An 18,114-nucleotide genomic window follows, 5' to 3' on the forward strand; every position below is an offset into this window, starting at 1 on the left:
GGCTGGATACTAGGAGGTTTTTGTCTCAAGCTTCAGCTATTGTGTGTGTAAATGATAGGAGAGCTGTAGAGGTGCTGTGGTTAGGGCGGAAGCCATGTTGGGAGGGTGTGAGGAGGTTCTGTTGGAGGAGATAGTGAAGGAGTTGAGAGTGTACACATTTTTCCATACGTTTGGAGAGAGGAGAGAGGATGGCAATTGGGCGATGGTTTGAAGGTTCTGTAGAGTTTCCCCCTTTATGCAATGCGGTGGTGAAGAAGGATTTCCAAATATCTGGCACTTTGGATTCTTGGATAGATCAATTTATCAAGATAGATACTGGATAAGCAATGGATTCTGCAGCTAGTTTAAGGAAAGTGGGTGGCAGGTTGTCAGAGGAGGGAGAGCAAGGTTTTAGTTTTAGAAGGAGTGACTTTATATATGAGGTTGGGACTGGTTTTAAGGAGAAGAGATTACTGTTTAGAGGCTTGGGATGGACATAGGTGGTGTTTGTGTAGTGGTTTATGGGAGTAAGTTTCTGGACAGTTTCAATGAAGTGTCTATTGAGAAGGGTAGCAGTTTCTAGTGGGCTATTGTTAAGGTAAGGAGAGGGGTTTGAAGGGCAACCTGGATTGAGGATTGCCTTTAAGGTGGACCAGAATTTCTGTGGATGTGCTTTACAGTTATTCTGTGGAAAGTTATAAGACTTTTTGTCTTTACAGACATGTCTTTTGACGAGATTTTGAAGTTATTTGTATTTAAGAAGAATGGAGGCTTGTTTATTCTTTGTCCAGGTTGTCCAGGTTTTGTCATGGTTTTGCATGAGTGATTTAGATTCCTTAGATAGCCAGGGGGCAAAATTAGCCTTGATTCTAATGCGTCTTATAGCGGCTAGGGAGTTGAGAATATCTAGGAATGTGCTATTAAATTTGTGAATAGCATCATTCAGAGGCAGGTGTTTAAGGATGGACCAGTTGATATTAGAGGACAGAGTTGAATTCAGATGGTTTAAAGTTATGTAAGCTATGACAGTCTCTATAGGAGTGGGGTATGTTTGCTTGTGGAGAGTGGCGAAGTATACTAGTAGGAAGATGGTCACTCAATGAGTCTGGTAAGGTAGTTGGGTTGTGGTAAAGGTTGGGAGAGTTGGTGAGTATCCAGTCAATGGTGGAAAAGGAAGAGGTGTTGTGTAGGTAATAGGGGATGATATCAGTTGGTGAAATCCATAGAGGTTGATGGAGGTCAGTGGGGAGTTAGTGGAAAGTTTGGACCAGTCTGTGTTAACGTCACCTAAAATTATAGTTTCATAGGGTAAGTTGAGAGAGAACCAAGAGAGGATGGATTCTAGGATGAGAATGTTATTTCCAGGGGGAATATAAATAGAGACAATGACAAATGTCTTATGGGGGTTTAGATGGCAGTTAAGGATAATGAGTTTGGCTGGGTGGAAATCAGGAGTAGGTGTGCTGATGTTTGAGAGGTTTAGGCTGTTTGAGTGGAGAATGGCAACACCACCGCCCTTTTTGTTGAGTCTATCAGAGTGATAGCTGTTGTAACCAGGTGGCAATATTTCTTTGTTAGTTATGTGTGGTTTTAGCCAGGTTTCTGATAGGGCAAGGATATGTGGGGTGTTTTGAGCTATCCAAGCATGTAGTTCAGTGATTTTGTTTGTGAGGCTTCATATATTCAGTGCATATATAGAAATATGTTTGTTTTGTGAGGTTTGTTTTAAGGGAGGTTGAGCACGGAGTGGGTAGTGGGATGATGTAGGAGAGGAGGGGCTGTTTTTGGCTGCAGGGTTTAGAGTGTGGCAGGGTGGGCCAGGATTAGGATGAATGTCACCAGCAAGAAGTTGCTGGGGATTGTGTTACAGTGTGTTACTGAGAAAAAACTGGTGGTGGTGTTTTGACTTGGGTATATAGGGGGGTAGATGTTAAGTATAATGAGTTTGTGATAGCAGTGAAAGGTGATGTTGAAGAGAGATGGGGAGATTAAGATGGGGTAGGAGGGAGAGAAAGCTTTGATGCTAGATGTGGTAGGAGAGATTAGATGAGGTTGGGAAAGGTGTACATGATAGCAAGTAAGGTTTGTGAGTAGTGTTAGGATTGGTAAAGAGAGGAATAGAAGGAGCATGGTAAAACTAGGTTATGAGTAAAAGAGTGATTTATAATTTACAAATAGGTTTGTGTGTAGAGGAAGTAGAATAAGTAGTGATAGTGTAAGAGATGGGAAGTTTGAGTAGAATGGAGAGGTGTTGGTGGTTAGTTAATGTCAGAGGGGGCGAGTAGAGGCAGACAGGAAGTGGATGGATATTGAGGACAGGAAGGGGAGGGACAGATAACTATAAATGTAATTGTAATGGGGTGGGTGGGAATGGGGGTAGGGGAGTGAAGTGAGTGGACCGAATGGAGCGAGGCACACCAGCAGGAGCTGCAGAACCCAGAAAAATCTATCAGGATAGCTTACAGGTGAAATGTAAGAGAAGCCAGGGGTATCTGGAAAATGAGAAATAGAGAGCAGACACAGGGGATAGAGAGACTGGAACAGGATAGATTGCAAGGAGAATGAGAACTAGCCACAGGAATAAAGACCAAACAGTAGCAGAGGGTAGCAAGAAAAGGTAGTGCAGAAATGACAGGCTAAGGAGATAGGCAGGTAGAGATAAGGAGCATAGAGAAATAGGTTCTTTAAGATAAAGAAATGTCTGTTTAAGGGAAGGGGGGAGAACAGCAGAGCAGGAAGAAGATGGAGATACTGGGGAGCGGCCCAATGATATGCAGGAGGCAGTTAGTAGGGCAATAAAATCAAGGAATACAAAAATAAAAAAAGTGTTTGTAAGGTACAGAAGGTGAAGCATTAATAGGACATACTCTAGAGTATTAAATCCAGGATGAATAGAGGGAGGCAGTCATCAATATTAGGTCCAGGGTACTGTTAGTTTCCAGTGGGGTAAGCCAGTGAACTTGTGAATGGAAATCAGTCTTAACCTATAAAAAAAAGAAGAGAGAGAGAGATTGAGGCATTAGTAAAACCTTGAGAGTGAAGGCTGGCAATAATGTGTGTGAGATAGAAGGGGGGGGTTTGAGTATGGGAGTGTATAGGGTGTGTAGGTTGAGCTGTGGGGATATTTCAGGTGAGTGTGTAGCATGCACGTGAGGCCTAGGGAAAGAACTGATTAGCAGGGGAAAAATATGTAGGGAGATGTTTGCGCAACAGTAACCTAAAGGGCATTAAATGCAGTACAAAAAGCAATGCAAATCAATGAGCCTTTTCACAAGAACACACTTTTTGGAGCAATAACAAAAAAGAAAAACAATTGCCTATAAACAAGACACATTACAATGGGCAGGAGATGAAAAATGACAAAGAGCACTATTCAGTAACATGTCTAGAAGTGATATGCAGACAAGAGAATATATAGGTAAACAAAATAAACAGCAGTTTCAGCAAGGGAGGCTATGCATGTAGACAGACATTCAAGCAGCAATTTGTTTACAAATGGCAGCTAAGAACAGAGAAAATAGGGACATATTTTAACACATTTGTAGTCATGCTTTAGCCAATAAATGGTAAAAATAAAGCTAAAAATGAAGTACAACTAATGGCACTTGCTATCTCCATACACAAGTGAAATGTTGAGTAAATATAAACAAGAACAGAGCCACCATAGGGCAGTGTAATAACCTTTTACGAAAATACAGGTTAAACTAGTTTAAAATGGCAATGCATTTCAGACTTGTACTGTTGTTAGGTCACTACACGGCAGAGAAATGCAGATAGGCAGGTTTGCATTGTAAACCCGGTCACAAGGCAGAGAAGAAAGCTGACAGGAGCAGTAAAAAGGACGCCAGGTTAGCATGTAAACCCGGTCACAAGGCAGAGAAAAAAAAGGCTGGTAACAGCAGTAGAAAAAGGAAGCCATTCAGCCAAATGGGGCTGAATTGGGAGTGATACAGTTTACACATGTACAGAAATAATTTAAAAAAAAGCTGTTACTGACTGGCAACAAGGCAGTGGAAGTTAAAGCATATTGAATAAGGACACCAATCTGGCCATGTGGAGCCAGATAATGGAATATTACAAATACACCTCTACTCAAACCTAAAACATGGATGTTTGTCAATAAAAGAGATTAGGACAATGCGGTAAGCATTTAAAGCCAAGAGGGCAATCAAGGTTTCAAACGGATTATTTTAACCGCCAAATAATACAACCGCTATAGTTTAAAAGTGATCGCTAAGGTATTGAGACTGCTATAGTCAGATACAGAACCCAGTTACATGCTCAAATCTAGGATGAGGCATTCACCAAGCCTTTAAGTAGATATTAGCAGTTAGACAACTATGAAACCTGTATGCATCACCAGTTTTCTTCAGCGCTATGATTAACCAGCTCTAATGTAATACACCTACTGTAGCCTGTAATAAAGTACACAGTTCACTTGTGAGGGGTTTAAGCTAAAATCTAAAGTATCCAAATAATATCCAGATAGATACCATGAAACAACAAGTACAGCCATAAGGATTCAAATAATTCAACAGCTCTACATTGAATGTAATACTACAGTCAAGAACTAAGGTCAGTACTCAAACAGAAATTGTAATGTAGATAACGCTTATGGGATGACGGCCAGCTGCACACCAGGGGCACTTTTCCAGGGCAGGAAAGAGTGAACAAACAAAGATGGCGAGAAAAAGAGTGCACGTAGGGCTTTAAAGGCCACAGTGCATTATGGGAAGATGCAACAGTAAGATGTCAGTAGGGGAGGGAGGGGGACAGGAGCAGGAATTAGGCAAACAATAAGGTATATACAACACTATACAGGATGAACGGAGTGAGTAGAGGAGGAATAGGAGATCAGACTAGGGAAGGGAGTAGGGGGGTATTAGAGATCAGGACAAAGGGAAGAGAGAGTGCCACAGTCCAATGTCACAAGTAGGAATAAAATGCAAAGGTAGATTATAATGGGAGGGTGCAAAAAGAGCACTCCAAGGGGGGAAGAAAAAGTAGAGCACAGGATAGTGAATGGAATGCAGTAATCAGATAAAAATAACAGGCTGGGTAAAGGGGGGGTCAGCAGGAGGAAGTGAAAGCAGCACAGGGAAAAAGTAGAGCACAGGATAGTGAATGGAATTCAGTAATCAGATAAAAATAACAGGCTGGGTAAAGGGGGGAGTCAGCAGGAGGAAGTGAAAGCAGCACAGGGAAAAGGCAATCACGACAATATGTGGGTAGAGATATGGTACAAGACCCACCAGCAGGAGCTGCAGAACCCACAAAAAACTATCCGGATCGCTTACAGGTGAAATGTAAGAGGAGCCAGGGGTATCTGGAAGAGGAGAAATACAGAGCAGATACAGGGGAGAGAGACTGGAACAGGATAGATTGCAGGGAGAATGAGAACTAGCCACAGGAATAAAGACCAAACAGTAGCAGAGGTTAGCAAGTAAAGGTAGTGCAGAAATGGCAGGCTAAGGAGATGGGCAGGTAGAGATAAGGAGCATAGAGAAATAGGGTCTCTAAGAGCAAGAAATGTCTGTTTAAGGGAAGGGGGGGGCAGCAGGGCAGGTAGAAGATGGCAATACTGGGGAGTGGCCCGATGATGTGCAGGAGGCAGTTAGCAGGGAAATAAAAACAAGGAATACAAAAACAAAAGAAGTGTTTGTAAGGTACAGAAGGTGAAGCATTAATAGGACATACTCTAGAGTATTAAATTCAGGACAAATAGAGGGAGGCAGTCATCAATATTAGGTCCAGGGTACTATAAATTTCCAGCGGGGTAAGCCAGTGAACTTGTGAATGGAAATCAGTCTTAACCAGATGACGGCCAGCTGCACACCAGGGGCACTTTTCCGGGTCAGGAGAGAGTGAACAAGCAAACATTTTGACTGTCACACATTGCTAGGGTCTGTGTTCCACATTGGCCTCTTAATAGGCTGAGACCTATGGTGGGAAGTAATCAGAAGTCTTGGACATCTATGTAGGACAATTTTGCATGTTTGTTTCTGCTTCCCTTATTAAAGGGGGAGGGGAGAGTTGCCTTCACACATTTGCTTTGAGTAGCAAATATTTTCACTGTTTATCTACTGCAGCAAAGTACTCAACAGTGGAACTTTACGCAGTGCCCTGACTTCTTGTTGATTCTCCCTACCTTCTGAAAGAGTACACAGAAGCCTAAGACCTAATGGAAGCACCACTACTTTATGTGATTATGTTGCAGGAAAATAGAAATACTGAAATCCCCAAAATAAGCCTAAGTTTATATTAGAATGTGAGCACTGATGAATGTCTGGGATTCCTACTGGAAAATTCAGATCTAACACTAATATTCAGGAACTAGTACCGTGTTTTACCCACTTGAATGACTGCTCTAAATTCATCCAAATAAACATTTCTATTTTTTACTTACAACTTAGAAAACTGGATCTTGTATCCAGTATATCACAACTGAGAATTGGACATACTTCCTCTCTATGTCTCTCTCATTCTCTTTCTCTGACTCTGTCTCTCTCTCTTTTTTTCTTCTGATATGAGTAATCTGCTTAGCACTGTTTATCTGTATTAGTCACCTCTGTTTCCTTACAGAGTGACTTGCATGGATCTGCAAACAGTGGGGCATAATCTGCTCACAATATTTAGTGCTATAATCTCCTGTAATGTGATGCTGATTATGTCTTAGTACCTAGTGCGTTATCTTCTGTGATGATATAAATCTGTGTTATTGCCCTTGGTAACTTTCTTGCATTTTGCCTGCACAGAGGCATTTTTTGTTTTCTCCTCCTACCAAGTTCAACAGAAGCAAATAGCAAATGCAGGAATTATTATTATTATTATTAGGAGCAGTATTAAACATCATGGTAATGCCACTGTTTTCATTTTGAAATTTTAAAATGTACAGGAAGAAATGCTAGCAACCATATACATTGTGCCCTGCATTTCCAGCAGGAAGTGAAATACTATCCACTCACTGAAAGCACAATTTGTTGTACAAGGTCATCCATGCTTCACTCCTTATACACTATTCAGCCTGATCTCTGAAACAAATATTAACACTCTCAATAGGGGTCTTGGCTGACTTCCCGATCCAGGCAAGCAGTGTGTAGGCAACAGTTTTACAAAGGTCAGCAAATATTTTATGTGAGAAGTGTAAGGAGAGGAGTGTTAACTTTCTGTTTTGCCAGGTTGCTATTATGGTACATAAGCAACACTTCTATTTCCTGTTATGCTTTGGTTTGCTTACTATGCTGAATCCTCTTATTTTATGCTGCTCTGTCTCTGAATTAATCTGTTTCATGAATATTTGGTCTGTGACAACTTTTGTATTATACCAGTGAAGTGCTTCATTCACTGCTAATCCCATCCCAACACAAACAATGCTCCCCAGCATAAGGGTAGCTCATGCTTATTCCCTGCCCTGTACTTTTTCCTATTTATGCTTTCCTGTTGTCACTGCAACATTATAATTACAAAATAGTGCACAGAGTGCCCTGATTATGCTCACAAAAACAGTAAAATAATATCCTGGCTCAGTGCTGTTATAGTGCAAGACCTGACCTTAACAATCGTTAAGCACTCACACTAGGCACTGCTAATATCGTCTCTGCACTAAAAGCAGACAGGCAGACCAGTAAACTGCAGCAGCAGGGCATGAAACAGCTTTGTTTTAACTCCCATTTATGCCTGCTGTCTGCTGATGTACACAAAGTATTTTGAATGAAATTGCTTCCCTTTCACAGGGAATACATAATATGTCAACCACTCCACCACTGCTTTATTGACTTTCATAGCAGGAATAACACATCACATTTTTTTTTATCTTACTTTGGTTTAATTTGTAGTACACAAAGAAGTTCAGTTTCCATGCACTACAAAGATCTGCGAGTAGGTCAGTGTATCATAACCCTGTAGTATGTGTTTTTGACACAGATGCTAAAATTCACCTCTTGAACTTTACTCTCAAGGTGAATTTCTTGGCAGCCATGCCTCAGATACAAGAAGGTTATGATCAATGACCTGCTCATAATCCTTCATATTTTATTTATGGTTTGTCTTCCTTTCTGCAGAGGTGTTGTCAGAAGGATCGTGTTTATCTTCACGTGTTTATCGTTATCTGTAGGCAAACAACTCTATTTTGTACACAAATCTACACACATTTTATGTTGAAATAAAACTCATGGTCTACTGCAGTTTATAAAACTGGCTCAAAAACAAACTGTGACTGGCCTCCAACACTGCATAAAATCTTTATCATGCACTATAAATAACAAAAGCTGGCTCTCCCAACCACACCATCATAGAAATCAAGGTGTTCTCAGAATATTTGGCACTCAGTGACACATTCCATCAACACATACACATAATAAAACTTAAGGGGAAAAAAAAAATATATATATATATATGTAATATATATTAGTGTGTGTGTGCATATGTGACTATGCATTGCTCAATCTAATTTAATGATCGCAACACACATGATTTAAAAAAAATAATGATCACAAAAACTGTTGCACGCTACCATGCATGCCCAACACACTAAACATTCAATAAAAATACACACACACACACACACACACACACACACACACACACACACACACACACACACACACACACTCTCTCTCTCTCTCTCTCTTCCTAGTATAGGTTCATAGGTAAGTACTAGGCTATCAGTCTGCACACCATTACAAACTTAGCCAAAAAAAAATTCAAAATTTCACACCATTCTCAAGGAAGGCAAACCAAGATAGACCAGCAGAGGATTTACGACTCCCCAACCAATTATTTAGGTTTTCATTGAAGGTGACATGGGTACTACTCTGTTTGATATGCAGTAGAAATTTGTTCCACAGGTGACGGATGTACTGGGATATGAATCTATCCTGTCAATGAGTCTTATTTATCTCTTGATGAAGATTTAGTTTTTTTAACCATGTAGTTGAGGTAACATTTGTCCTATGATGGAACAGAAGGTCAAACAGTGTTGAATCTTTTCATGGCTTGAAAGGCTAGACCGATATATCTACAGAGAAGTCTATAAGACATTGAGTAAAGAGCAATGGCCTACAGTCTGTCCTGATAATTAAGATTGCTGAGACCACTGATCTTATTACTTATGAGTCTCTGAAATTTTATGTTAAGTAAAATGTTTAGACAAATGCATGCCAAATGGTACATAATATTCACTAATGGATCTGATGCAATACAAGTAAAGGGGAAGTAAGACTTCTTTGGATCTGGTGGAGATGCCTTTGGAAATCAGATGTGCTAGAGTGGAAGCTTTCCAAACTGATGAGGAGACATGATGGTCAAATGATAAGGAATTATCACAAAGAGTGCCTAGATTATTTACACCACTAAAACTAATTGAAGAGATGTGTCACCTATGTGTTATGGGAAGAAAACCTTTTGTTTAACAAAATGAACTATATTACATTTTTTTACATTTATTTTGCATTTGTGACAATTGTCCTTGCTGCAGTTTTTAACATGGTCTATCCCATGTTGGAACAATTATGAGTCAGTAGATCAAATAACATGATTCAGTTTATAGTCAACAGTTAACTTATATAACCATAAGCCAGGAATGTTGGCCTAATATACCACTACCAGTATCGAATCCACCCACCCCTGCTATTGTTACATTGAGCCAGAGACTGTACAACTATGGTGAAGGGGCATATCCTAATCCCACTGCAACTTTTCAATTGGCTGAGCAACATTTTCAGCAAATCATACAGTTAGTGGATCATGACACAGGTGAAACCATTCAACCAGTTATGTATTCAGTGGAACCCACAAGAGACATGTATATGTTGATGGCCAGTCATCTAATAATTTTTCCTGCACCCATTCTATAACTTCTGTTAAGCAGTTCCTCAGCTGTCAGAAGTTCAACATTACATCAGGACACAAGTCCATACATCATGTGGTCACCTATGGTAATATACCTGAATACCACTGATGCCAGAAACCTCCATTAACAAATCCTATAGGATGAAACTCCAGGAATTTTTGTTGATTAAAATATAGTTTTCAAATTGCTGCCTACACTAACAAATCTCAGAACTGGGTGCTCAGTTGGTAAAATCCCCATTATAAAGACAATAGCATTAATTTAGTCTTCCTGCAGTGTTGCAGATTGTGCACAATATTTACAATAGATTTCAAACTCCTCAAGGTAAAATTAAAAACAAATATTGGTAATTGTAACTTGTATTGAACTTCATACATGACAGCTATAATTATGGAAAATGTATTCACATTATGTCATGTAGCACAGTCCTGATTTACTCATAATTAAATAAATAAATGAACTAACAATTATAAAGTAAATAATTTTAAATAAAGAAGTAAAGGCATTGCAGATAGTAATAGTGCATGTTGTAGCTGCAGTAATAAATGTGTTGTTTTAATACAAATGTAAATCATTAAGAGGGCAGTAGTCTCCATTACAAACAGTGAATTCAGACCTCTAAAATAGTTTGTATTGCTTGCAAGAGGAGCTGCCACCCCCTTAATCCAAGTTTTAATTGAAAAAAAAAAACAGCATTAATCAGTCAAATTTGACAAAAGCCATGGTAGGAATAATCTGTGTAAAATAAAAATAAGGGGTTAAGGGGGATTACAGCACTCCTCCCTTACATGTGGTGATGTATCACTGAAGCTCATGCAATGAAGGCCGCCACTCCCTTAGTTTCCTGCTTTTACTAAAAACCAAAAATAAAGTCTTACTCAATTTTACTGCAAACAATGAAGACACTATAAATCTACTTATTAAACATGTTCCCTTTGATGTTTGCACTTAGACTAAAACAAACAAACATCTCTGACAAGGTGTGTAGTAATCATGCTGCTAAACAGAGTTAAAGCTTGCTATAATGTGTAAACTGCACCTTTGAAAAGAAAGTCATTTAGTCTTTGGACTCTTTCAGCCACTCAGGTGGCTTGTTACTAACACTGGCCTGTGTAAAACTGCCATAATGATATTTATTTGCACATGTATAGGATGGGTGTAGTAGAAGTGATGATCTTTTAAGTATTTCCTAACATATGAATTTTGACTAGGGTTTGTAGAAATGTTGTGTTGCACACAGTACACCAGTAAGTGAGAGGTGACCATCCACAGGCATGTTGCAATTCATAGTCCCAGGTGGGGGAAAGCTGCAATGGAATGCAGATACGTTAATAAATAGGTAATGGCATGCAAATGAAGAGATGCAATCAAATTGTACATAATCATATGTAAATGTATGCCAATGAAAGAGAGTCATGAGTTACAGTCATAATGGCAGAAGGCCACCAATATGTTGTGCATCACTATAACAGCAAGCAAGATATAGGAAATTGTGAAGATGCAAAAACAATAATGCCAGCACTGGCCTTCATATACCAGCATTTACTTTTTGTAAGAGCTGCTGCCTCCAAACTGATATTCAAGTACAGAAAAATGAGAGAATGAAAATGTTAGAACAAACCACAAGAGCAGGATTCAGGATACAAAGGATTTATTCCGGTACCTCGGCCCAACAGCCTTCTTCTTGGGAGTTGTTTAATTCTTTCTCAATTGTACTTAATTGTTTAATTGTTGATTGTTGGGTAGCACCAGTATATATATTGCATCTGGTGGCTTGATATTTATTCCTTTGAAGGCTGTTGGGCCGAGGTACCGGAATAAATCCTTTGTATCCTGAATCCTGCTCTTGTGGTTTGTTCTATCATTTGTTTGCTGCTGTTGGTTGCTGTTTTCGATATTAGAGCTGGGTCTGGATTTGTGATGGCTAATTACAACGTTGAGAATGAAGGAATTTTATTTGCCAGCTTGGCTAGAGAAAGGGATCTAAAGCTGGCTCAATTTGATCCATGGACAACGTCTGGTAATTATGGTTATGATAAAAAATTTGAAGATTTAAAGAGACTGAGAATTAAAGAAACATCATTATTTTATGACATATGTCTTTTGGAAAAATATGTTGAACTGTCTATTACACCAAGAGGTTTGAGAATAGACAAACTTCCTGCATATAGATTTGCTGAAGATGAAGGTGAATTTTTAGCTGAATGGCAAGCAGCGTCTCTTCAATGTACCTTAACTTGGCTTAGAATTCTTATTAAACGAAATCGGAGAAGCCTTGGACTACTCCAATCCAAAATAGCAGAAGGTGAGGCAAGTTTATCCGATATGCACGTAACTTCTTCTTTTGCACAAGCTATGAAAGATGTTAATGCTGCCGTTTCTAAAGCTGAGTGTGAAGTCATAGCAAGGAAAAAGAAGAAATTAAACAGAGATATTGCTGACTTTAAGAGTAATATCATTTATTCATGGCAGCGTCAGCATCAGCGTAAGAAGAGTACGAATGGTACAGTCCGAGGTAGATCATCAGAAGGAAGTTCACGTAGTGGACGTGATTCTTCAGTATCATCATCTGATACAGCCGGTGGAAGCAAGAAGAGTGTATCCTTTGAACGTGTGGATTTGGCGGATGATAATGGCTCGGTGACGGAAGGAGAAGAACAAGGCAGGTGGAACTTTCGGCAAGGGGCGAAACGTAAATCTCGCCAAAAAGGTCGCAATAAAAGGTACTGAGTCCTGTGTTGACGTTCATGCTAAAACACATGCTTTTTCTACTCATAGTCAATACGAGCATGTAAATGAATATACTGGTCCTGTTGTCAATGTTTATGAGAACGTACATGTGATTCACGCTTTTTGTGGTCAGGAGCATGCAAACGAATGTGTCGAGCTTAATCAAGACCGTTTTTTGGATAACAATGTGAATCAAGAGAACAGCACTAATGTTGTTAATTTAAGTGACTTGGTCTTATCATCAGAAATGTTTATGGTGCTGAATTTGGGTAACAAGTTTGTACCAACTAAAGTTCCAGCATTATGTGACATTCTATTGGACATCAAACGTTTCTGTAGAAAATTATATTTAAAATTGTTTTTTGATAAAGGTTGTTTGAACAATGCTATTACTGTGGCAACTACAGAAGATAATTTAAATGTTTCTGCAGACTTTAATAATGCTGATAATATTTCTGTTTGTTCTATTGATATAGATGACCTGGATGATTTCTCTGTTCTTTTTGACCCTTTATTGGATATCTCTACTCATGATGTTATGGCAGAATACGCACCTGTTAGTTCTAGTCAGAGGGGCAGTAGCTTAGTAGTTGGTAGCAATGAGGTAGGGGCCATTGACATTCGTTCAGAACGGTTTTATACAGGCTATGGAAAATTTATTTTGCCTTCGCTACCTAGTCATAGCAACTTTTGCCCACCAAAAAATTCTGCAGTTTTGAGGACATTTGAGAATGTCTTATGTAAAAAGGCAGAAAGTGAATATGCTAGCTTTTTGAAGCAATATTTTTCCTTCAATTTAAGCAAGCCTGAATGGAATGCTTTGAAGAATATGAAAGAAGCTTCAAAAAAGTATGCTTTTTGCGTTGCAGATAAAGGGGGTAAATGGGTAGTTATGAACAAATGTCATTATTTAAAAATGAGCTATGATTTACTATGTAATCAAGTTTATGTAGAATTACCTAGCAATCCCATTATTGATTACAATGCTTCTCTTTTAGAGATTCTTGAGAGAGGAGAAAGGTTGGGCTTTCTGAATAATAAAGATGTGAAACGTTTATATGTGGCTAATCCTAAGGACCCCTCTTTCTATGCTATGCCCAAAATACACAAAAATGTTTCCGATCCTCCAGGCCGCCCTATTGTGTCTGGTTGTGGAGGCTATTAGGAGTTTGTAGGAATTTTTTTGGATAGCGTATTAAAGGACCATTTGAAATATGTTGTTTCTCATATTACTAATACAAACCAATATTGTGAGATAATTAAAAATTTCGAATGGGACTCTAACTTTTATTGGGCTACGGTAGACGTAAAATCTTTATATACTAATATCAGTAATAGATTGGGTTTGGAGGCCATAATGAAAATTTTGGGTGAAGGTCCACGCACATCTTTTGTGATTTCTCTTTTAGAGTTTGCACTTAGTCACAACTATTTTGTATTTGACAAGAAAATATTTCTTCAAATAGATGGCACTGCAATGGGAGCAAGTTTTGCTCCAACTTATGCAATTTTGTTTATGTCAATTTTTGAAATTAACTTTTTATATACTTTGGGATTTTTTCAAAGTAATGTTGTCTCCTATTACAGATTTATTGATGATTTAATTTTTATTTGTAGAGGTGACGTTTCAGATTTTGACAAGTTTATGGTAGACCTACACAAAAATAAGTTTGGTTTAGAATTCACACATATTGTTAATAAACAGGAAATTCAATTTTTGGACATCTTGTTATATGTGGATCAACAGGGGATTGTCCAATTTAAACCATTTAGGAAGGAAGTAGCCTCTAATAATTTTTTGCATGCATCGAGTGCACATCCTATGCATTTGATTGAGGCGCTACCTTATGGTGAATTTAAACGAATTTATGAACACACTTCTGAATATAGTCTTTTGAATTTGGAATTTGACATTGTTTGTAAGAGACTACTGGATAGAGGCTACTCTGAAACTTCTATTAGGAAGAATCGTGCAAGATTTGATTCTATTCAAAAGCATCACGCCACAAAGATATCTCATATTAATACTATTCATAAACAGAAGGATACTAATGAGAGGTTGTTTTTTGTTACTAAATATTCTTTATTTTCGGATATTTTATGTAACATTGTTAATTTTTTGTGGCCAATTGTTTATAATAATGAAGAGATTGGGCACCTTTTTCCTAAATATGTTTCTTTTTCATATGGCAGAATCAAATCTTAAGGAAATTCTAAAACCTAGATATCTGCTTAGTGATGTTTCTTTGTTGGATTCTGATAAACAATTAGGTATGTTCCAATGTGGAAAATGTAAGATATGTATGAGGGTGAGAAATCTATCAGGTAGTACTATTAATGGGGTAAAATATCTTGCAAAAAATAGCTTCAATTGCAGTTCCTGTGGTGTAGTTTACATTATTGGTTGTGACTGTGCTTTGCCTAAATATTATATAGGTCAGACAAAACGCCAATTAAAAATACGTGTATTAGAACATATTGGTGATGTGCGTAATGCTAGGATTAATAGTCCTATATTTGAACATTTTCATAGTGTACATAATGGGTCTATGGACTCATTATTTTTTTGTGCTTTGGCTAAACCAAATGCATATTTTGGAGGCAATTTTCAACAAAGTTTATTAAATCTAGAAAGTAGATTCATTTTGAAATATGGTACTTTAAAACCTCGAGGTTTGAATTTGGAAGTGAATTTAAATATTTAATAGTATTTTTGATAAGCAATTTAATGTATTGCAGTTGTAAGTGTTTTTAAAAATTGCTAAAAATTGTGTTTGTGTCTTTAATTCTTGGGAGTTGTTTAATTCTCTCAATTGTACTTAATTGTTTAATTGTTGATTGTTGGGTAGCACCAGTATATATATTGCATCTGGTGGCTTGATATTTATCCCTTTGAAGGCTGTTGGGCCGAGGTACCGGAATAAATCCTTTGTATCCTAAATCCTGCTCTTGTGGTTTGTTCTATCATTTGTTTGCTGCTGTTGGTTGCTGTTTCAGAATGAAAATGTTACAGACAGAACATCACGTACCAGCAGCTGACAGGCCATTATCATTTGAACAGATAGATTAGACAGGCTTTGAGGGATATGTATTGCCCATAAACAAGATCAGTATGAACGGGTGAATTTGTTACACTATGGACATCCAGTTATGTGTGACTCATACTATATTAGCTATAGGGACCTTTCAGAGACAAACAGGAGACATGTTATATCGCAGGCCTCAAAATAAGCTTTTCAATGAGGTATATGTCCATCCATCCATCCTCAACCCCTTTTCCCATTTTGCATATGGGTTGGGGTGTCGCTTCCACAGTGACAATCATCTCAAGCCAAGAGCTACATATGTGAGTTAGCATATCTAAGAAATAAACTTTCAAGACCGTTATTTAGTAATTTTAGGTCTAGATATACATCATGATCATTATTTTACAATATATATTATTGATTCATATTTTATTATTTAGTAATTTTAGGTCTAGATACGCTAACTTTTAGACCTGTTTTATTTTATTTAATGACAGTGTTAAACCTATACTGTGTAGCCTAAATTTATGTTATATTATATGTTACATGTCATATTTTATTTCTATATTATTATTTTTAATATTTAGTGAGATATGATTAATATTATATTATTTTTCTTGGGTAGCTGTTCTAGTTATTTAGATGCTTAGGGCAGTATGCGTTAATTTCATTATATTTATTATATTCATTATATTAGTTATTTTACTTGAAAGCAGGCAAGATACAATGTATGCATAGGTAATTTTTGATTAGGAAGCGTCGTGCTTCCATTATTAGTATTTATGCTGTAGGTTGAACATCGTTATTTTTATGTTATTTTATATATTTTATATATTTATCTACTTTATACAGTTTAATAATCAAAATATTGGGCTTTTTTCTTTGTTTCAAAGCCTGCTATTAATACAGTCTCAGTGTATGAATTTTTTATTATGTTAATAGAGAATTGCAAATGCACCTTAGTTAATTGTGATCTGTACCTTTAAGGAGCTAAAGGGAGAGCAAGAGGCGTGGTTAAGTGTTTCAATGCTGGTATTTAAACTCACTTGTAATGGTGTGAATGTTTTGCTTGTCTGAAGAAGTTAGTGCAAGGTACTAACGGAAAGCTTTTACAGTGGCTTAATAAAATTTGTTGTTTTTCATGTTTTTTACATTTTGGACTGGCCTGAGTCGAGTTCTTGGCTTTTGAATTAGCGGTGGTTTTCACTAGTGAGTTAGCATATCTGCTTTACCAGGGCAGTAAGGGATAAAGCATCACCATTCATTTCTTCTATGGTATCAACTGTCACCTTGAAATACTGAGTGCTATAGATTGCACAGGTGGTAAAAATGTACTAATAATTTATTTATTATGTTTATTTACTCTGTTGACCAGATTAGTTCCACTAGGCCAGTGCCCTTTTTCAAGGGAGCTGAGAGGTGGTATTTCTACTCTTGAGGGGAAATTTGGCCAGGCCACCAGGGAACTTTGATAAGTGCTGTAGGATCTTTTACATCTGCCTTAGCTACAATCAACTCAAGCAGATGGGTCTTCAGTAAAATGTTCCATCCAAAGAATAGCACATGCAGGAGTATAGCACCCTCCTTATGCTGCACTGCAGAGTCAGGAATAGAAACTAATCCAAATACCTGGTGTGGAAAAAGGCCCTACTTCATATGTATTCATTCTGGTATGTCTATAGGAAGGGCTACCATTTGGAAAAGCATGCAACACACAAGATATGATAACCAATGTGCTTATTCAACATCCTGCCAATGCCCATGACTGCCACATCTGATGTATAAATTATCTATGTTGCTATTTCCTGCATAATGAAGTTCCACAAGGTCACCTAGTTGAAAAGTGCAGCCCTGTGGTAATCTGGCACATATACAAATGTACAAAGTGTGCACATGTCTGATTCTGCACATGTCCCTGTTATGTTTCAGGTGAAGCATGTTATCCACTGGAGCCTTGACTGATGGTGTCCATATTTAACCTACATAGCATCACTGAAGTGTAATATAATACTGCCCGATAGACAAAACTGAAGCAATAGTGGAGATGTGTTCAGCCTGCTGAAAGTCCACGTCTGCTGCCAAGATATGTCTGAGGTGCACTGCAGTACACCCCCTGATACAGCCTATAAGCTATTCATAGCATGATGTGTGTTACATAATATGATCCTGCAGTGTAATGCAGCCCAGCCATTTGTCCCTGGGACTGCTGGACTTGTTATAACAGCCCTTATCACAGCCACCTTCCAATATCATCCAGTGACAACAAGCAGTGTCCATCACACACCTCTTAACAGGCACACTGCATGGCAGTGCAGATGAAATGACATAATGCCATATGGCAGTCAACATGGGGGAGCAGGGATTGGCAGCATGTCAGTGAAGGCAAAGATGGTGGTCTTGCAGTGAGAAATACTAAGTATCAAAGACAATGTACTCCTGTGACAGGTAGAGGGTGCAACTATGTGTCTATGATCGGGTTCTACTATGCCGGCTTGATGTGCCAAGACAAGTTCCCCCAATGACACTGGT

This window comes from Protopterus annectens, chromosome 16.part0 (genome assembly GCF_019279795.1).
Source record: "Protopterus annectens isolate FY-2018-M chromosome 16.part0, PAN1.0, whole genome shotgun sequence".
In the NCBI taxonomy this organism is placed as follows: domain Eukaryota; kingdom Metazoa; phylum Chordata; order Ceratodontiformes; family Protopteridae; genus Protopterus; species Protopterus annectens.